Source organism: Salmo salar, chromosome 23, assembly GCF_965601325.2.
Source record: "Salmo salar chromosome 23, fSalSal1, whole genome shotgun sequence".
NCBI lineage: Eukaryota > Metazoa > Chordata > Actinopteri > Salmoniformes > Salmonidae > Salmo > Salmo salar.
In genome coordinates, this window is record NC_138313.1 from 31,730,347 (window position 1) to 31,749,450 (window position 19,104).

A 19,104-nucleotide genomic window follows, 5' to 3' on the forward strand; every position below is an offset into this window, starting at 1 on the left:
CTGTACATCGCTCACATGGTCTACACAGATCTCTGTATCTTTATATCTATCAATAGACAAGACAGTCTGTGGAAGACAAAAAACTGTAGAAAAGAGACCAGTTATGACATTTCATCATTCATAGTGTTACTGTTTGAAACCTGTGAAGTATCGTCTTCATTCTCACACACACACACACACACACACACACACACACACACACACACACACACACACACACACACACACACACACACACACACACAGCCCACACACACACACACACACACACACACACACACACACACACACACACACACACACACACACACACACACACACACACACACACACACACAGAGAAGGCAGGTGTGAGTCTCCAAAGCTCTGAGGTAGATTAGACAGAAGGATATCAGTCCATATCTCTCTATCTGACATCTGTCTGAGTCTGTAGCAGGCAGATAGAAAAGAGCCTGCCGTGCTCCATCCATCTATCTATGGGTTAATGCAGCATTCATCACCATCTCCCTCTTTCTCTCTCTCCCTGAGTGAGGGAGCGTAGCCGGGCTCTGTGGTGCCCCCACTGCACACACACAGCGCCGGGCTAGGGCCTACCGAGCTGAAACCACAGCCAAGCTCCAGTCAGACCCCCACCCCCTTTTCGGCGCCCCACAGAGGAAGATGGATGGACGGCCCTGCTAACAGCCCATCTTACTGCCTGTCCTTCTCCTTAGCCAGAGAAAAGTACCCCTGGAATGAGAGGAGGGGGAATCGATTTTCATCTTCTCTTTGGCTCGATCTGAGTCTAATAAATATCAGGAGTGAATCTATAAAGCAGTCTGCAGCCATGATGGCTGAGGGGTTGAAGGAGGGGGTGAGGGAAGAGACATGGCTGAGCCTGGGGTCCTGGACAGGGGCGTGACAAATGGAGTGAGAAGGCCACCGCCGTGTCTGGAGTCACCATGTTGGCACTGCTCCCGTTACCGACAGCGTGACGAGGCAGTTACTCTGTCAGTTGGCACATGGAGGCAGCCTACTCCTGCTCTCACACCTCGCTTTTACTCTCCCTCTCCATCTATCCTTCTACAGTATCAAAGTTAGAGCATGATTCAGTGCAGGAACAGTATATCCCATGGTGGTCTACTTTAGACCAGCCCAGGTTTGGAGAGAGGGAGTCAATGTCTCTCTTCCTCTCCTCAAAAACACAGAGATCAGTTCAGGACAGGAGCTTGCGATTTGTCCCCTGAAATGTCAGACGTTTGGATGCCTGACTCCTCTAAATCAGGCCTGATCAAAGCAGATGGAGACATCACAGCTTTTAATTGAGCTGACCTGTGGTGAAGGGCTGCTTAGTCAGATGAGTCCAATCAGAGCTCTGTGTGTGTGTGTGTGTGTGTGTGTGAGAGAGAGAGAGAGAGAGAGCCTGTGTGAGTTTGTGTTTGTATGCGCGTGGCTCTGCATGCTGAGGGTCTGGGCCTGTCCTACCTCGCGTCAGCCCACAGCCTACAGCTCAATCACTCTGTCCCCAGAGCAGCCCAAGCCTAATGCTGGATTTAGACTTTTAATCATGTTTGAGTTGAACCCAGTCAGCTCTGAAAACTCCTCTAAACTTGTCAGGTAATAAACACCAGCAGGGTAAACACAATAATGAGCGGGATTTGAGTCCGGGCGTCAACTGATTGTCTAACGTGTCAGCTCCACTTATGAGCAGTTATTGCACCACGTGACTGCAGAGTGCAGGATTTCCAGGTCATGACCTAACTTGCAGGAGTATCAGTTACAACAGGGTAAGCTCAGCTAAGTGTCAGGCTAGACATCAACCGTCTACTATTTCATTTGTTGAAAGGGACCTTTAACTCTCACAAAATGTAAAACAATGTACATAGGAAAAGGCTAGAACCCTATAGTGGTGTTTCTTCACCCAAAAGCTCCAGACAGTATGGTACCAGTGGTACGGTTCCAATGCACCCGCTGGCTTCACTAGCAAACGCTGTGGGAAGCAACAGGAATTTCTGTTCGCACAAAAAGCTCATCAGCTAATGTCAACTGTATTAAACCAGGCGTCTAATGGGAGAGGATGCTGTCACTGCAGGAGAGAGTCACTGGCACGATCACTTGTTCCACGTCAAGGCATTTCAAATCTACCTTTTCCTAGAAAGACGTCTCAGGGAAGCCGAGTAGGTTTCCGTCTGTGTGAACCAAGACAAAACGCGATAGTGAACTCTTACGCTCCTTCGCTGCTCGCTCACCATTCAGTCCTTCCACGTCGCCTTGAAAGCACTCAGGCATAATGACAGACCCTCACCAGCGAGCGAAGCCATTACAGATGGAAGCAATTATGGTGCTGTGAAAATATTTCTCAATGTAAGGCGGTGTTTTGCCCTGGAGAACAGCGGGTTGCAATCACAAATTAATTGAGGTCCACAGCACAGCAAAGAAGTGAGAGCAGGAGAGATCTGACGCGGTTGCGTCATGTTAGTGGGTGACAACTGCAAGGACTCCGGGGGAGAGGAAGCGGGAGGGAGCATTTGTTAGCACATTTACCACATTCTAATTTGTGTCGGTTAGAGGCCTGAAAGGAGCCGGTAAAGATTAGTGCTTTATATTTACATTGTGGGAGCAGTAAGTAGAGTTTATAAACCTCTAGATGACAAATGCATTCCCTGAGGCTGAACCCAGCAGAGACACTGCAGCAATCACTCTAGGAGAGCTGCTCTGTCTGAGATCTTGGTGACCTTTACTACGCCGAAGTCATCCGTGCCCGACCATCAAAGCTCCGCTCCTTGCACAACGAGAAGGAGGAGGGCGACCCACATGCCCCAGACGCCAGTCTGCGTTCCTCTCACATACGTCTCAGCCACAAAGCAAAGATCTAAGACGCTTGAGCTGGGCCTATCCTACCTGCTGTCTGACGAGAGGTGCAGGTTTGTGAAATGTGAGGGAGTTTCAAAGTGCAGCATCAAACCTGAATATCTAGAGAGGTGTGAGGACTCCTGAAGGGCTTCTTCTCTTTCATGTGGGTTTCTCTTGTGAGGAGTCTGGTGAGAAGAGAGTGGTAGGAGAGAGAGTAGGCAGCAAGGTGAAAACTGATGGGTATCAGAGAGAGCATGAAAGGACAAACAGCTGATGTGATGTGCCGACTGAGCCAGGCCGATAGCTGGCTAACACACCGCCATCGGGCCTCTGCGTGTCAACAGGAAATAAAGAACTTCATGGACACAAATTCATGCCGAACCGTAAAGTGCTGATCTGGCGAAGGATGATTGACTGCCTCAGTCTGCGTTCTAAGGCCTCACGCTGCATGGCTGAGGAAAAAGTGTTCAGCAGTTAGTTAAGTCCCAGAGCCCCATAATGCCTCATTCCTAACCCTCACATAGCGACATCGTCTCTGAAACTCGTGGCATTATCTCTCACTGAGACTATAATCCAGCATGCTGTTCCCAGGTAACATTCGGCCTCCCCTCACTAGTCTCCACACCCAGTGTATCGATCACCTTAAAGGGGATTTTGTTCAGTTCACCACAAAAGCTGCCTATCTAATGCCTCATCTCACTGAGGATTGGTCTCATTGTTGTACGGGAGGCTTTTCTAAAGCCATGGGCCTGTGGCGGAGCGGAGGTATGGTGCTGAAGGCATTTCATTAAGCGTGTGTCGTAAATCAGAGGAGCAGGGTGGAGGAGCTGATTCAATCAGCCAATGCTGGATGATTTAATCATCCCACTACTAAACCTTAAACAGTGTGTGATGGGAACAAATACAATGTTACAACACTGAGGTGTTAACACCAAAACAAATAGTTCTGTGTTTTCAGCTGGCGGTCATACTGTATATTCAATTCGACACCATTCTGTATACTTCTGGCCCTTCTTTGGACACTGTGTTAACTACCCTCCAGACGAGCTTCAATGCCATACAACTCTCCTTCCATGGCCTCCAACTGCTCTTAAATACAAGTAAAGCTAAATGCATGCTCTTCAACCGATTGCTGCCTGCTCCTGCCCGCCCGTCCAGCATCACTACTCTGGACGGTTCTGACTTAGAATATGTGGACAACTACAAATACCTAGGTGTCTGGTTAGACTGTAAACTCTCCTTCCAGACTCACATCAAACATCTCCAATCCAAAGTTAAATCTAGAATTGGCTTCCTATTTCGCAACAAAGCTTCCTTCACTCATGCCAAACATACCCTCGTAAAACTGATCATCCTACCGATCCTCGACTTCGGCGATGTCATTTACAAAATAGCCTCCAATACCCTACTCAATAAATTGGATGCAGTCTATCACAGTGCCATCCGTTTTGTCACCAAAGCCCCATATACTACCCACCACTGCAACCTGTACGCTCTCGTTGGCTGGCCCTCGCTTCATACTCGTCGCCAAACCCACTGGCTCCAGGTCATCTACAAGACCCTGCTAGGTAAAGTCCCCCCTTATCTCAGCTCACTGGTCACCATAGCAGCACCCACCTGTAGCACACGCTCCAGCAGGTATATCTCACTGGTCACCCCCAAAGCCAATTCCTCGTTCGGCCGCCTCTCTTTCCAGTTCTCTGCTGCCAATGACTGTAACGAACTGCAAAAATCTCTGAAACTGGAAACACTTATCTCCCTCACTAGCTTTAAGCACCAGCTGTCAGAGCAGCTCACAGATTACTGCACCTGTACATAGCCCATCTATAATTTAGCCCAAACAACTACCTCTTCCCCTACTGTATTTATTTATTTATTTTGCTCCTTTGCACCCCATTATTTCTATTTCTACTTTGCACTTTCTTCCCTGCAAATCTACCATTCCAGTGTTTTACTTGCTATATTGTATTTACTTCACCACCATGGCCTTTTTTGCCTTTACCTCCCTTATCTCACCTCATTTGCTCACATTGTATATAGACTTATTTTTCTACTGTATTATTGACTGTATGTTTGTTTTACTCCATGTGTAACTCTGTGTTGTTGTATGTGTCAAACTGCTTTGCTTTATCTTGGCCAGGTCGCAATTGTAAACGACAACTTGTTCTCAACTTGCCTACCTGGTTAAATAAAGGTGAAATAAAATAAATAAAATAAATATTGTGGTGCGTACAACCATGGCACACTAGATTTATGTCTACAGCATGTGAGAAAGATGAAATTGAAATTGCAAGGTACCTGATTGGAGAATGAGCGATTGTAACCCTCGGTGGATCGTTAAACTAATAACACGGCCCGGATTTTGAATTTATTGCCTGTGACATATCTTTTGAATATTTGTTATTAGTTTCCGTGGTGTGCTTTTCCTTCGCACCTAAATTGAGGATATCAATTACTGCCCAACACCAACCATAACCGTAGGCCATGGGGTGTAGTAGTGGGAAAGGGAGAAAAAAACGACATCCCTCCGAGACGCATTTTTCTGGAAAACAATTTATTTCAGCACGTCTTCCAAAGTCCACAGCCCAGATGTTTTATTTGGATTGTATGCAGCTGAAAGTGCTAACAGCCTGAACCTTGTTAAGCTGCTCCTAAAGGCTGGCATGATAAGAAAAGAAAGGTCCCAAAATATAGGCCCACTAATATAAGCCCACTCAGTGTGGAACATGTGAATGGAAAGTGTTAAAAAATATAATACAAAGGAACCAGTCAACTGACCGACAAATTGAGCATGGGACGGAGTCAACTTCCTGTGATAGATATGAATTGAACACCATTATTAAAACAACTCTGCTCTATCATTTAGCACAAGGGCATTGTAGCAGCACAGTGGACTACTGTGTGGATGCATTTATGATGGAATTAGCTACCTTGAGCCCGAGCTTGTAAAACTTCAATCTGTCCTTTACTAATAGGACGGCTGAAAACCTGATTCTATTAGCAGAGTTTTGTGGAAATGTTATGGAATTTTAATTGAAAACACATGCTGGGGTTCATAAATGTTTTACCATATTGATCAGTAGAGGCAACCTAGACCTGCCCTTATAAGGTTCTACACAACCTCTAGCCAGCTCACTCAGTCATGACTCTTCCTTGGTAATGTAGTCAGAGGAACTATAAATGCCTTGATAATCAACCCTATGAGTAAACACAGTGTTTATGATGTAGCAAGGCTATGGAGCTCCAACATGTCTGACCACAGAACAGTGGTGGAGGGAAGGAGACCACACTGGAGAGGAACCCAGATCAGACAGAGAGACAGAGAGAGAGAGAGATGGCACGGCAGCCCCACTTCCCCCCCAGGAGGCTGAAAAGATTTGTCATGGGCCCTCGGATTGTCAAAAAGCATCTTGACTGGTTGCATCACCGCTTGGTATGGCTAATGCACCGCTCTTGACCGAAGAGCGCTACAGAGAGTTGTGCGGACAGCCCAGTTCATCACTGGGGCCGAGCTCCAGCCACCCAAGCCATAGACTGTTCACTCTGCTACCGTCCGGCAAACGGTACCGGAGCATCAGCTCTCAGACCAATAGGCTCCGAGACAGCTTCTACCCTCAAGCCATAAGACTCTGAAATAGCCAGACTGCTAAGTAGTTAGTTAATGATACCCAAACTATCTTCCCTGAACTATCTACTCTCTCTTGCACTGACCCTATGCACACTCACTAGGTTATATATACACACCATATATAGTACATACTCACCCACACACACTACATTGACACTCCCACACAAAAAAAACACACACATTCACATACACTACAATCCTCGTACCTCTGCACACTCCCTGTATATAGCTCCACATTGATCTGGTACTCCCTGTATATAGCTCCACATTGATCTGGTACTGGTACTCCCTGTATATAACTCCACATTGATCTGGTACTGGTACTCCCTGTATATAGCTCCACATTGATCTGGTACTGGTACTCCCTGTATATAGCTCCACATTGATCTGGTACTGGTACTCCCTGTATACAGCTCCACATTGATCTGGTACTGGTACTCCCTGTATATAGCTCCACATTGATCTGGTACTGGTACTCCCTGTATATAGCTCCACATTGATCTGGTACTGGTACTCCCTGTATATAGCTCCACATTGATCTGGTACTGGTACTCCCTGTATATAGCTCCACATTGATCTGGTACTCCCTGTATATAGCTCCACATTGATCTGGTACTGGTGCTCCCTATATATAGCTCCACATTGATCTGGTACTGGTACTCCCTGTATATAGCTCCACATTGATCTGGTACTGGTACTCCCTGTATAGAGCTCCACATTGATCTGGTACTGGTACTCCCTGTATATAGCTCCACATTGATCTGGTACTGGTTTTCCCTGTATATAGCTCCACATTGATCTGGTACTGGTACTCCCTATATATAGCTCCACATTGATCTGGTACTGGTACTCCCTGTATATAGCTCCACATTGATCTGGTACTGGTACTCCCTGTATAGAGCTCCACATTGATCTGGTACTGGTACTCCCTGTATATAGCTCCACATTGATCTGGTACTGGTTTTCCCTGTATATAGCTCCACATTGATCTGGTACTGGTACTCCCTGTATATAGCTCCACAGTGATCTGGTACAGGTACTCCCTGTATATAGCTCCACATTGATCTGGTACTGGTACTCCCTGTATATAGCTCCACATTGATCTGGTACAGGTACTCCCTGTATATAGCTCCACATTGATCTGGTACTCCCTGTATATAGCTCCACATTGATCTGGTACTGGTGCTCCCTATATATAGCTCCACATTGATCTGGTACTGGTACTCCCTGTATATAGCTCCACATTGATCTGGTACTGGTACTCCCTGTATATAGCTCCACATTGATCTGGTACAGGTACTCCCTGTATATAGCTCCACATTGATCTGGTACTCCCTGTATATAGCTCCACATCGATCTGGTACTGGTACTCCCTGTATACAGCTCTACATTGATCTGGTACTGGTACTCCCTGTATATAGCTCCACATTGATCTGGTACAGGTACTCCCTGTATATCGCTCCACATTGATCTGGTACTCCCTGTATATAGCTCCACATTGATCTGGTACTGGTACTCCCTGTATATAGCTCCACATAGATCTGGTACTGGTACTCCCTGTATATAGCTCCACATTGATCTGGTACTGGTACTCCCTGTATACAGCTCCACATTGATCTGGTACAGGTACTCCCTGTATATAGCTCCACATTGATCTGGTACTGGTACTCCCTGTATATAGCTCCACATTGATCTGGTACTGGTACTCCCTGTATATAGCTCCACATTGATCTGGTACTGGTACTCCCTGTATATAGCTCCACATTGATCTGGTACAGGTACTCCCTGTATATAACTCCACATTGATCTGGTACAGGTACTCCCTGTATATAGCTTCACATTGATCTGGTACTGGTAGTCCCTGTATATAGCTCCACATTGATCTGGTACTCCCTGTATATAGCTCCACATTGATCTGGTACTGGTACTCCCTGTATATAGCTCCACATTGATCTGGTACTGGTACTCCCTGTATAGAGCTCCACATTGATCTGGTACTGGTACTCCCTGTATATAGCTCCACATTGATCTGGTACTGGTTTTCCCTGTATATAGCTCCACATTGATCTGGTACTGGTACTCCCTGTATATAGCTCCACAGTGATCTGGTACAGGTACTCCCTGTATATAGCTCCACATTGATCTGGTACTGGTACTCCCTGTATATAGCTCCACATTGATCTGGTACAGGTACTCCCTGTATATAGCTCCACATTGATCTGGTACTCCCTGTATATAGCTCCACATTGATCTGGTACTGGTGCTCCCTATATATAGCTCCACATTGATCTGGTACTGGTACTCCCTGTATATAGCTCCACATTGATCTGGTACAGGTACTCCCTGTATATAGCTCCACATTGATCTGGTACTCCCTGTATATAGCTCCACATCGATCTGGTACTGGTACTCCCTGTATATAGCTCCACATTGATCTGGTACTGGTACTCCCTGTATATAGCTCTACATTGATCTGGTACTGGTACTCCCTGTATATAGCTCCACATTGATCTGGTACAGGTACTCCCTGTATATCGCTCCACATTGATCTGGTACTCCCTGTATATAGCTCCACATCGATCTGGTACTGGTACTCCCTGTATATAGCTCCACATAGATCTGGTACTGGTACTCCCTGTATATAGCTCCACATTGATCTGGTACTCCCTGTATATAGCTCCACATCGATCTGGTACTGGTACTCCCTGTATATAGCTCCACATTGATCTGGTACTGGTACTCCCTGTATATAGCTCTACATTGATCTGGTACTGGTACTCCCTGTATATAGCTCCACATTGATCTGGTACAGGTACTCCCTGTATATCGCTCCACATTGATCTGGTACTCCCTGTATACAGCTCCACATTGATCTGGTACTGGTACTCCCTGTATATAGCTCCACATTGATCTGGTACAGGTACTCCCTGTATATAGCTCCACATTGATCTGGTACAGGTACTCCCTGTATATAGCTCCACATTGATCTGGTACAGGTACTCCCTGTATATAGCTCCACATTGATCTGGTACAGGTGCTCCCTATATATAGCTCCACATTGATCTGGTACTGGTACTCCCTGTATATAGCTCCACATTGATCTGGTACTGGTGCTCCCTATATATAGCTCCACATTGATCTGGTACTGGTACTCCCTGTATATAGCTCCACATTGATCTGGTACTGGTACTCCCTGTATACAGCTCCACATTGATCTGGTACTGGTACTCCCTGTATATAGCTCCACATTGATCTGGTACAGCTACTCCCTGTATATAGCTCCACATTGATCTGGTACTGGTACTCCCTGTATATAGCTCCACATTGATCTGGTACTGGTACTCCCTGTATATAGCTCCACATTGATCTGGTACTCGTACTCCCTGTATATAGCTCCACATTGATCTGGTACTGGTACTCCCTGTATATAGCTCCACATTGATCTGGTACAGGTACTCCCTGTATATAACTCCACATTGATCTGGTACAGGTACTCCCTGTATATCGCTCCACATTGATCTGGTACTCCCTGTATATAGCTCCACATTGATCTGGTACTGGTACTCCCTGTATATAGCTCCACATTGATCTGGTACTGGTACTCCCTGTATAGAGCTCCACATTGATCTGGTACTTCTACTCCCTGTATATAACTCCACATTGATCTGGTACTGGTACTCCCTGTATAGAGCTCCACATTGATCTGGTACTTCTACTCCCTGTATAGAGCTCCACATTGATCTGGTACTGGTACTCCCTGTATATAGCTCCACATTGATCTGGTACTGGTACTCCCTGTATATAGCTCCACATTGATCTGGTACAGGTACTCCCTGTATATAGCTCCACATTGATCTGGTACTGGTACTCCCTGTATATAGCTCCACATTGATCTGATACTGGTACTCCCTGTATATAACTTCACATTGATCTGGTACTGGTACTCCCTATATATAGCTCCACATTGATCTGGTACTGGTACTCCCTGTATATAGCTCCACATTGATCTGGTACTGGTACTCCCTGTATATAACTCCACATTGATCTGGTACAGGTACTCCCTGTATATAACTCCACATTGATCTGGTACAGGTACTCCCTATATATAGCTCCACATTGATCTGGTACTGGTACTCCCTGCTGTATATAGCTCCACATTGATCTGGTACTGGTACTCCCTGTATATAGCTCCACATTGATCTGGTACTGGTACTCCCTGTATATAGCTCCACATTGATCTGGTACTGGTACTCCCTGTATAGAGCTCCACATTGATCTGGTACTGGTACTCCCTGTATATAGCTCCACATTGATCTGGTACTGGTACTCCCTGCTGTATATAGCTCCACATTGATCTGGTACTGGTACTCCCTGTATATAGCTCCACATTGATCTGGTACAGGTACTCCCTGTATATAGCTCCACATTGATCTGGTACTGGTACTCCCTGTATATAGCTCCACATTGATCTGGTACTGGTACTCCCTGTATAGAGCTCCACATTGATCTGGTACTGGTACTCCCTGTATATAGCTCCACATTGATCTGGTACTGGTACTCCCTGCTGTATATAGCTCCACATTGATCTGGTACTGGTACTCCCTGTATATAGCTCCACATTGATCTGGTACTGGTTTTCCCTGTATATAGCTCCACATTGATCTGGTACTGGTACTCCCTGTATATAGCTCCACATTGATCTGGTACTGGTACTCCCTGTATAGAGCTCCACATTGATCTGGTACTGGTACTCCCTGTATATACCTTCACATTGATCTGGTACTGGTGCTCCCTATATATAGCTCCACATTGATCTGGTACTGGTACTCCCTGTATATAGCTCCACATTGATCTGGTACTGGTACTCCCTGTATACAGCTCCACATTGATCTGGTACTGGTACTCCCTGTATATAGCTCCACATTGATATGGTACAGGTACTCCCTGTATATAGCTCCACATTGATCTGGTACTGGTACTCCCTGTATATACCTCCACATTGATCTGGTACTGGTACTCCCTGTATATAGCTCCACATTGATCTGGTACTCCCTGGATATAGCTCCACATTGATCTGGTACTGGTACTCCCTGTATATAGCTCCACATTGATCTGGTACTGGTTTTCCCTGTATATAGCTCCACATTGATCTGGTACTGGTACTCCCTGTATAGAGCTCCACATTGATCTGGTACTGGTACTCCCTGTATATAACTCCACATTGATCTGGTACTGGTACTCCCTGTATATAGCTCCACATTGATCTGGTACTCCCTGTATATAGCTCCACATTGATCTGGTACTCCCTGTATATAACTCCACATTGATCTGGTACTGGTACTCCCTGTATATAGCTCCATTCTTGTGTATTTTATTCTTCTTGTGTTACTATTAGTTGAGATGTGTTCGTAAGCAAGCATTTCACAGTAAAGTCTACACCAGTTGTTTTTGGCGCATGTGACAAATACCATTTTGGATTTTGGAGACAGAGCGAGAGTGAGTAAGAGAGAGAGAGAGAGAGAGGAGAGAGAGAGAGAGAGAGAAAAAAAAGTGCCTGGAGTCTTTCTTTAAACAAAGATAGAAATAATGGTAGAAAGAGAAAGAGTACTGAGCCATGAGTGCAGGCAGTGCATTCAGTCCATAATTCTCATATATTACATACACACACACATGATACACTCACATTCACATAGACACACACACTCACGTTTATATATACTCAGGTGTCCAGTTTATTAGGTATACCCATCTAAATCCCTTTGCCTCCAAAACAGCCTGAATTATTTGGGGCATGGAAACATTGCTCAATTGGTATCAAGGGACTTAATATGTGCCAGGAAAACACTCCCCACACCATTACAACCCTTCCACCAGTCATTACCGTTGACACCAGGCAGGATGGACTCACGCAGCTTATGCCAAATCCTGACTCAACAGGAGCTGGGATTTGTCCGACCAGGCGATGCTTTTCCACTCCTCAAATGTCCTGTGTTGGTGATCGCATGTCCACTGGAGCCGCTTCTTCTTGTTTTTAGCTGATAGGAGTGGAACCCGTTGTGGTCGTCTGCTGTAATAGCCCATCCGTGACAAGGCCTGACGAGTTGTGAGTTCTGATATGTCGTTCTGCACACCACTGTTGTAATGTGCCGTTATCGTTATTTGCTTGTTTGTGGCCTGCCTGTTAGCTTGCAAGATTCTTGCCTGCTGTTTTCGCCCACAGGACTGCCGCTGACTGGATGTTTTTTGTTTGTCGCACCATTCTCGGTAAACCCTGGACACTGTCTTGTGTGATAAACCCAGGAGGCCGGCCGTTTCTGAGATATTCAAACCGTTTTACCCATTCTAATGTTCAATTGAATAGTAACTGAATGCTTCAATGCCTGTCTGCCTGCTTTATATAGCAAGCCACGGCCACGTGACCCACTCTCTGTAGGAGCGAACCATTTTCGTGAATGGGGTGGTATACCTAATAAGTTGTCCACTGAGTGTATACAGTACACACATAAAATGACATGTGCATGCACATTGTACGTACAAGTACATTGACATGCAGAGAAACAGTGGGTCCCTAGGTCAAAGTCCCGCAGATCATTCTATAACACCGATAATGTCAGTCGCTTTCAAACTCAGATGCATTTATGTCATATGCATGTCCATCGGGAGTGTTGCTGCTTTGTACTGTAGTTTGAAGGCAGGATGTGTTTCTTGTGTGAGCCAACCCACTCTCTGGAACAGTAGTTCCTTATCCCCAGCCTGTTCTATCCCTACTACAGCAGCCAGCATCACAGTTAATAACGGCATGTTTCCAGTCACCACATACCCGCCGTCACTGACACCGCGTTGGGTTTGAAAATCAATAACTCCACCGCTGAAAGGCCTGCCAATTTGTGAGCATGGGCATAGCAAATCCATACGCTGCCAGTGTTTAATGAAGAGAATTTTAACTATTGTGGCTTTTCATTAGGCTGGCCTACTCTGAGCCAGGGTCCATGGGGGGAAGAGAGGGAGAGAGGTCAGGAGGGAGCGAGGGAAGAGATGGAGGGTGGAGGAATGAAGGGAAGGAATCAGAGGGATATCTCTGGAGATGCAGAGAGAGACAGGGGAAGATTAACGGACATGCCACTGGAATGGAGGAGGAGAGAGGAAGAGCAGATCAGGGAAGCGAGGGAATAGAGGAATGGGGCTGCAGATGTATGGAGAGATATGGGGAAGATTAACGGCAACATAGAAATGAAAGAATGTGAGCCCTGTAGCTTGGTGATACACAGAAAAAAACAAAAACAAATACATGGCAGTTAGTTAGTCGGCCTCCATAGCTCAATTTCCCTCCGCCTGGCCCATTTCTCCCTACCTCCAGCTCTAACTAGGCTTCTCCTGCCTCCGCGCTTGTTCTCCTGTAATTGGAGCTGCAAGCCCAAGACGTGCTCAGCGTTCGTCAGGCTGACAGTCAGGGCGGCTTCCATTAAGGTTTAATAAGTGAGTCGGCGATGAGAGGGTTGCTGTCAGCCTGGTGGGGCAGAGAGAGACCTGCCCCCCTCCCCTCTCTTCCCTCCTCACCCCTCCCTGCTCCAGCTGCTTTGTCTCCCCCAGCCACGGCCACAAAGCAGAGTGGCTCCAAAAGCGACACTCACTAATGGCCTTTCAGACTGCGATGTGCATCGTCTCTCTGTGAGGAGAAAGAGAGAGACACATTGGGTCTGAATGGGAGGAGAACGTGCTGCTCCAGATATGGAAGATGCATTTCAATGGTGGTTCAGTCTCATTACCAGGAAAGGGCAGCCCTCATTGCCACATTCTCCAGCTGAGCCATGGAAACACAGTCACTCATCGGGACCTCTCCCTCACACCGAGACCACAGCATATTATTGCACAGTACATCATTTAATGTGAAACGCCATAGTGAAACCGGCCCTGCATTTTCAGGGCGAAATGTGAAAGGGTGAAAGGAATGGTGAACTCCTCCTCAGTATAAGTGAAGTATGAATAGGACTGTTGTGGTTACCGTATTACCCACGCACCAGTAGTCAGTCATGAGTCATGACCGCAGTAAAATTCCATGTGACCACTGAGTCACGGTAATCTTCTCATATGCACTCTGGACATGCGTTGGTAGGACTCAACTTGCTAACAAGCGTCAGGTCACTAATGGTCTGGTACTCAGGGCTCTACTGTCCCTCCATCAGGTCCTAACTGCCTGGTACTCAGGTCTCTACTGTCCCTCCATCAGGTCCTAATGACCTGGTACTCAGGGCTCTATTGTCCCTCCATTAGGTCCTAATGGTCTGGTACTCAGGGCTCTATTGTCCCTCCATCAAGTCCTAATGACCTGGTCCTCAGGGCTCTATTGTCCTCCATTAGGTCCTAGTGGTCTGGTACTCAGGGCTCTATTGTCCCTCCATCAAGTCCTAATGGCCTGGTCCTCAGGGCTCTATTGTCCCTCCAGCATGTCCTAATGGTCTGGTACTCAGGGCTCTATTGTCCCTCCATCAGGTCCCAATGGCCTGGTACTCAGGGCTCTATTGTCCCTCCATCAGGTCCTAATGGCCTGGTACTCGCTCTATTGTCCTTCCATCAGGTCCTAATGGCCTGGTACTCAGGGCTCTATTGTCCCTCCATTAGGTCCTAATGGTCTGGTACTCAGGGCTCTATTGTCCCTCCATCAGGTCCTAATGGCCTGGTACTCAGGGCTCTATTGTCCCTCCATCAAGTCCTAATGGCCTGGTCCTCAAGGCTCTATTGTCCCTCCATCATGTCCTAATGGCCTGGTACTCAGGGCTCTATTGTCCCTCCATCAGGTCCTAATGGTCTGGTACACGCTCTATTGTCCTTCCATCAGGTCCTAATGGCCTGGTACTCAGGGCTCTATTGTCCCTCCATTAGGTCCTAATGGTCTGGTACTCAGGGCTCTATTGTCCCTCCATCAGGTCCTAATGGCCTGGTACTCAGGGCTCTATTGTCCCTCCATCATGTTCTAATGGTCTGGTACTCAGGGCTCTATTGTCCCTCCATCAAGTCCTAATGGCCTGGTCCTCAGGGCTCTATTGTCCCTCCATTAGGTCCTAGTGGTCTGGTACTCAGGGCTCTATTGTTCCTCCATCAAGTCCTAATGGCCTGGTCCTCAGGGCTCTATTGTCCCTCCAGCATGTCCTAATGGTCTGGTACTCAGGGCTCTATTGTCCCTCCATCGGGTCCTAATGGCCTGGTACTCAGGGCTCTATTGTCCCTCCATCAGGTCCTAATGGCCTGGTACTCACTCTATTGTCCTTCCATCAGGTCCTAATGGCCTGGTACTCAGGGCTCTATTGTCCCTCCATTAGGTCCTAATGGCCTGGTACTCAGGGCTCTATTGTCCCTCCATCAAGTCCCAATGGCCTGGTCCTCAAGGCTCTATTGTCCCTCCATCATGTCCTAATGTCTGGTACTCAGGGCTCTATTGTTCCTCCATCAGGTCCTAATGGCCTGGTACTCAGGGCTCTATTGTCCCTCTAACCACTCTGATATCAATGTAAATACAATCCAAAATCACATCAAACACTTATCATCAAAACAGTATTGTGCTTTTAAACTCACCTCGCTGTGATGATCAATTTGAAGAAGTTCAACAACAGGTTGAAACTGAGTGGAAAACATGGTTGTTGTGGATGTTGTTTCAAAGCCTGAACCCAAAGAAATACACATATTAGAGCTTATACATATGCATAGACCTATATATATATTTAAAAAAAAGATTAGAACCTATATTCTACTATTATAGAACCTATAACCTATTATAACCTACTGCATATTACGCACAGTAGAACAACATTTATTAAGCTGATTAAAGATGTCTTTGGTACATAATTGGTCTAGCCTATACTCCAAAATTAAACAAATTCTTGTAATTGAGTGTGGACTGTATTATTATGCATACTGGATGGTCTGGTTACCTTCTGCTACGCAGCAAACGTTCTATCCATGAGTCTGGGAGAGAACGTATAGGCCTAGGCGATGCTGTTGGTTCATTGATTATGCAGGATGGCTTACAGTTAGCCTACAATAGTGAATTAGTATTTGATTTTGAATAGTCTAGTAATAGGGCATATTTTATACATTCATAATGAATAGGCTGACACATTACCTTTAGCTACAGAATATCTCACCACCGGGAGTTTTCATCTCCTCTCTCTCCTTCCTTCCTTCCTTCCTTTCTCCAGCATGCAGAGAGAGATGCTGTCAACAGTTCAATGAAATATGTTTTGTTGCGAAAACATTTTACTATCGATGTTCCCGAACTGATTTCACGTGCTTCCAAATTAAGCGCTGGGTAGCTGCAGGACCAGGGTTGGAGAGCCCATGGTGTACAGAGATTGGGCAGAATATCCCCTGTCGCACAGCGAGAGGCTGTATGCTCCTCAAACAGTGGTTGATGCTTGAAATAAGTGTTTTCTTTAAGCCCAGACATTTCTATGTGCAATTTGTGTGAAAGCAGAGTTTTGATGGTTGCCACTAAAAAGAGGAGGATCCCAGCTGCTACTATATTGATTTCTCAGCTGCTCATATTAAGCACGTTCTTCTATAAACCCGGAGTAGCCTACCCTGCATGACTGAAAAACAAACTGGTGGGAAAGCATTCATTACTTCAGTGCATATGGATGACATGTCTTTTTTCTCCTGTCCCTGTTCCTGTCCCTGTTCCTGTTCCTGTTCCTGTCCCTGTCCCTGTTCCTGTCCCTGTCCCTGTTCCTGTCCCTGTTCCTGTTCCTGTTCCTGTTCCTGTCCCTGTCCCTGTTCCTGTTCCTGTTCCTGTTCCTGTTCCTGTTCCTGTTCCTGTCCCTGTTCCTGTTCCTGTTCCTGTTCCTGTCCCTGTTCCTGTTCCTGTTCCTGTTCCTGTCCCTGTCCCTGTTCCTGTTCCTGTTCCTGTTCCTGTTCCTGTTCCTGTTCCTGTTCCTGTCCCTGTTCCTGTTCCTGTTCCTGTCCCTGTCCCTGTTCCTGTTCCTGTTCCTGTCCCTGTTCTTGTTCCTGTTCCTGTTCCTGTCCCTGTCCCTGTTCCTGTTCCTGTCCCTGTTCTTGTTCCTGTTCCTGTTCCTGTCCCTGTCCCTGTTCCTGTTCCTGTTCCTGTTCCTGTCCCTGTCCCTGTTCCTGTTCCTGTTCCTGTTCCTGTCCCTGTCCCTGTTCCTGTTCCTGTTCCTGTTCCTGTTCCTGTTCCTGTTCCTGTCCCTGTTCCTGTTCCTGTTCCTGTTCCTGTCCCTGTTCCTGTTCCTGTTCCTGTTCCTGTCCCTGTCCCTGTTCCTGTTCCTGTTCCTGTTCCTGTTCCTGTTCCTGTTCCTGTTCCTGTCCCTGTTCCTGTTCCTGTTCCTGTCCCTGTCCCTGTTCCTGTTCCTGTTCCTGTCCCTGTTCTTGTTCCTGTTCCTGTTCCTGTCCCTGTCCCTGTTCCTGTTCCTGTTCCTGTCCCTGTTCTTGTCCCTGTCCCTGTTCCTGTCCCTGTCCCTGTTCCTGTCCCTGTTCCTGTTCCTGTTCCTGTTCCTGTCCCTGTTCCTGTTCCTGTTCCTGTTCCTGTTCCTGTTCCTGTTCCTGTTCCTGTCCCTGTTCCTGTTCCTGTTCCTGTCCCTGTCCCTGTTCCTGTTCCTGTTCCTGTCCCTGTTCTTGTTCCTGTCCCTGTCCCTGTTCTTGTTCCTGTTCCTGTTCCTGTTCCTGTTCCTGTTCCTGTTCCTGTCCCTGTTCCTGTTCCTGTCCCTGTTCCTGTTCTTGTTCCTGTTCCTGTTCCTGTTCCTGTTTCTGTTTCTGCCCCTGTCCCTGGGCCATTCTAAATGTAAACTAATTTTACATTTTAGTAGACACGATTAATTTAAAGTTGATCACTTGATGAGAGATCAGCATGTGGAGACTGAGCCAAGGAACAGAGCGTGAGCTTTTTTTGCGACTTTCTCAAATCATCAATAGCCTATAGTCACATCATGCAGCCTATATACACTGAGTGTACATAACATTAGGAACACCTTCCTAATATTGAGTTGCACGGCCTTTTGCCCTCAGAACAGCCTCATTTCGTTGGGGCAGGGACTCTACAAGGTGTTGAAAGCGTTCCACAGAAATGCTGGCACATGTGGACTCCAATGCTTCCCACAGTTGTGTCAAGTTGGCTGGATGTCCTTTGGGTGGTGGATCATTCTTGATACACACCGGAAACTGTTGAACATGAAAAACCCTGCAGCATTGAAGTTCTTGACACACTCAAACTAGTGCGCCTGGCACCTACTACCATACCGCTTTCAAAGGCACGTCATTCTTTTGTCTTGCCCATTCACCCTCTGAATGGCACTCATACACAATCCATGTCTAAATCGTCTCAAGGCTTTTAAAATCCTTCTTTAACCTGTCTTCTCCCCTTCATCTACACTGATTGAATTGGATTTAACAGGTGACATCATTAAGGGATCATAGCGTTCATCTGGATCCACCTGGTCAGTCTATGTTATGGAATGAGCAGGTGTTCCTAATGTTTTGTACACTCAGTGTATGTTTGGATTTCTAAGACATTCCAAGATTGTATCATTCACAACTAAAGTTGCCAAATAACTCTAAATCAAGCGTACAGTATTATCACATTTGCGCTCAACATACAGTAGCCACTTTATATGCTTACTCACTCCGGAATGGGAAAAATA

The 19,104-nt window shown here is 46.4% G+C and overlaps 1 protein-coding gene across 4 annotated transcripts in view; it reads left to right on the plus strand.

Moving 5' to 3' along the window:
- LOC106584391 (semaphorin-6B) overlaps window positions 1–19,104 on the plus strand; it is a 135,850-nt gene that overhangs the window by 105,057 nt on the left and 11,689 nt on the right. The window lies entirely within an intron of this gene.